General features: G+C 42.6%; 1 pseudogene; it reads left to right on the plus strand.

Moving 5' to 3' along the window:
• The first annotated feature begins 1,360 nt into the window (after positions 1–1,360).
• On the plus strand, positions 1,361–1,969 carry LOC126070255 (ferritin heavy chain-like; annotated as a pseudogene).
• Positions 1,970–4,006: the final 2,037 nt, after the last annotated feature.

Consider the following 4,006-nt stretch of genomic DNA (forward strand, 5'->3'; position numbering starts at 1 on the left):
GCTTTCTCTCTCTTTTGGCTCTGGCGGAAGGTCCTTGTCATGGATCTTCCCTTAGTCTAGGAGCTTCTCCACACAGGGGAACCCTGGGTCCAAATGACCCTCGCTGCTCCTGGTGCTGCTTTTTCGGTGGTATGAGGTGCCCATGTCTTTCTGTTCACTTTTCTCTTGTATATCTTAAAAGAGAGTGTCTCAAAACCAATCCAATCTTGTAGATTGAGTCCTGCCTCATTAACATAACTGCCACTAATCCTATCTCATCCACATCATAGAGATAGGATTTGCAACACACAGGGAAATCACATCAGATGACAAAATGGTGGACAATCACACAATAGTGGGAACCATGGCCTAGCCAAATTGATACACATATTTTTTGGGAACACAATGCCATGTGTGAAACTATGCCACCAGGGTTTCCTAATACAATAATGGCGAGTATCAAATAGCTATTGTTTCCAGTGTCCACTGGATACATTTTAAGTGATAAAATATTTTGAAGTTTAAAATGACATTATTTTTAAATAAGCTTGAAATTAGTTCATTTGCAGCTATTTAAACTTATGTTAAAACTTTTTAAAGGGCAACTTAAAATGTGTGTGGGGTCATAATTTTTATAAATTCTTTTAGGGAGTACATGAACAAACTTAGCAAAGCCCTGACAGTATTGGGAAACGCCCATCGCTCAGTGATAGACAAGGTTACAGGAGAGAATTAAGAGTAAACGAGAGGCCAGAGGTTCTTCACAAACAGTCGCAGCAGCTTCCTGCTTCACTGCTTGGATGGAACCTGACAGTCAACCTCCCATGCCAGCAGCTCGAAGCCAGTGCTTTGTCACTGTCATGGATTGAATTGTGTCCCCCCAAAATATGTGTCAGCTTGGTTAGGCTATGATTCCCAGTATTCTGTGGTTGTCCTCCATTTTGTGATTGTAATTTTATATTGAGAGGAGTAGAGTGGGATTATAACACCACCCTTACTCAGGTCACCTCCCTGATCCAAGGTAAAGGGAGTTTCCCTGGGGTGTGGCCTGCACCACCTTTTATCTCTCAAGAGATGAAAGGGAAGCAAGCAGAGAGTTGGGGACCTCATAACCGCCAAGAAAGCAGCACCAGGAGCAGAGCGCGTCCTTTGGACGTGGGGTTCCTGCACCTGAGGAACAGGTGAATATTGAAGACAAGGACTTTCCTCCAGAGCCGACAGAGAGGAAAAGCCTTCTCCTAGAGCCGAAGCCCTAAATTTAGACTTGTAACCTATTAGACTGTGAGAAAATAAATTTCTCTTTGTTAAAGCCATCCACCTGAGTTATTTCTGTTATAGCAGCACCAGATGACTAAGACAGCCACCTCCTTACAGTACCCTCATGGCATCTTCTCATCACCCCAAGACCTCGCTTCTGTTGCCTCTCCTTAGCTGCCCCACCCTGACTACTAGATTACCCTCACAGGTGCGCCAGAACTACAACCAGGACTCGGAGGCCACCGTCAACTGCCAGATCAACCTAGAACTCTATGCCTCCTATATCTATTTGTCCATGTTTTACTACTTTGATCGTGATGATGTAGCGTTGAAGAATTTTACCAAATATTTTCTTCACCAATCTCATGAGGAGAGAGAACACTCTGAAAAACTGATGAAGCTGATGAACCAACAAGATGGCCAAATCTTCCTTCAGGATATCATGAAACCAGACCATTGTGACTGGGAGAGCAGCTGAACACAAAGCAGTGTGTTACACTTGGAAAAAAGCATAAATCAGTCACAACTGGAACTGTACAAAGTGGCCAATAATAAAAATGACCCCCATTTGTGTGACTTCATTGAGACTCATTATCTAAATGAGTAGGTGAAATTCATCAAAGAATTGGGTGACTACGCAACCAACTTGTGCAAGATGGAGGAGCTGGAATCTAGCTTGGCAGAGTGTCTCTTTGATATGCACACCCTGAGAGACAGTGATGGAGAAAGCTAAACTTTAGCCTGGCTTCCCCATAGCTATAGTAGTAATTTCTTTTTTTTAAAATAATTTTTCCTGTGCTTTAAGTGAAAGTTTACAAATCAAGTCAGTCTCTCACACAAAAACCCATATACACCTTGCTACACACTCCCAATTACTCTCCCCTTTTTTTTTTTAATGACACAGCCTGCTCTCTCCCTCCACTCTCTCTTTTCGTGTCCTTTTCGCCAGCTTCTAACCCCACCCACCCTCTCATCTCCCCTCCAGGGAGGAGATGCCAACATAGTCTGAAGTGTCCACCTGATCCAAGAACCTCACTTCTCACCAGCATCCCTCTCCAACCCGTTGTCCAGTCCAATCCATGTCTGAAGAGTTGGCTTCGGGAATGGTTCCTGTCCTGGGACAACAGAAGGTCTGGGGGCCATGACCTCCAGGGTACTTCCAGTCTCAGTCAGACCGTTAAATCTGGTCTTATGAGAATTTGGGGTCTGCACCCCGCTGCTCTCCTGCTCCCTCAGGGGTTCTCTGTTGTGTTCCCTGTCAGGGCAGTCATCGGTCGTAGCTATGGTGGTAATTTCTACTGTCACTAAGACCATGCATGTTAAGTTTACCTGAATCTCCTAAAGAAGAGAAAAAAAAGGACTTCCCTGAGAGGTCCTGGTTTTGGTTCAGGGAAGATGATATTCCTGAGCCCTTGCCTCTTGTTGGAACTATGACTCTGGCAGGGAGGTGAGAGTATGGTCTGTTCCTCCCCATGATCTGTAGCCCAGGAATGGAAAAGATCTTCAGATATAAGCAGTGAGTTCATGGTGAGAGCTTAAAAAATAAAACAAAAACCTGTTGCCCTGGAGTCTATTCCTGCTGCACCTGAATTAAACCCAGTTCTGGCTCAGTCTCGAAGGACCTAAAACTTCTATTCTCTTAGCCTCAGTTTTCTTATTTGTAAAATGAAGGTAATTAAATTCAGTTACCATCACAGCAGTTTAATCAACTGTTAGATTAATCACTAACTTCTTTAAGGGTTTCTGAATTTGAGGGAGTGCTGGCAGCGCAATGGTTAAGCGCTCAGCTGCCAACCATAAGGTCAGCTGTCCTAACCCACCAGTTGCTTTGTGGGAGAAAAGACCTAGCAGTCTGCTCCCTAAAGATTACAGCCTAGAAAACCCTATGCGATGTTTCTATTGTCTCTGTCAAAAAAAAAAATTTTTTTTTTCTGTCCTATAGGGTCACCATCAGTCAGAATCAACTCATGGGCACACAGCAGCAAGAACATATCTCTTTTTGTCTTAGAAACAATTTTGATTGAAGACAGGGCGTATATATCCACAAAAGCAATAGCGCATTTTCCAGTTGCCTGACGTAAAGGAAAATTCCTTTATAGCAACACAGAGAGCCATGTTCTACAATCATTTCTTCATAATTGTGGCAACATAAGCAGTTAAGTTATATGCGCTGTATGTTAGTTTAATGCCTCAAATAACCTCCTGACTTTTTGATCTAAATTATTCAAATTGCATACCTTCGTTGACAATAGGCCAGATCATTGCTCCATTTGCTCTCATTTGTCCTACTCCTCCCATAACTGGTGTTCTGGTTGTTCTGTTTACTTGCTTAGAAAAAATAAAAGACAAATTTCCTTTCAAAGATACATGATCTTAGATCTCATACAATTTAACACTTGCTTTTAACTATTTATTTCTTCAGAGCTGAAGGCTACTAGAAACTAACAACAATATTTAATAATAACAACAACAGCACCCCTTTGTTTTTCTATTTTAGGCATTTAATCAACTTTTCCCAATAGGATACCCTAACCAAAAAGCCAAAAACCAAAAAAACCAAACCCGTTGCCGTCGAGTCCCTTCCGACTCATAGCCACCTATAGGACAGAGTAGAACTGCTCCATAGGGTGTCCAAGGAGTGCCTGGTGAATTCAAACTGCCGGCCTTTTGGTTAGCATCCCTAGCTCTCAATCACTATGCCAAGAGAGAAAGGAATCTAAGCTTCATTGAGTATTTATTATATGTCTGTCATAATACTAGGCTCTTTGCA

The sequence above is a fragment of the Elephas maximus genome, chromosome 1 (assembly GCF_024166365.1).
Source record: "Elephas maximus indicus isolate mEleMax1 chromosome 1, mEleMax1 primary haplotype, whole genome shotgun sequence".
Lineage (NCBI taxonomy): Eukaryota > Metazoa > Chordata > Mammalia > Proboscidea > Elephantidae > Elephas > Elephas maximus.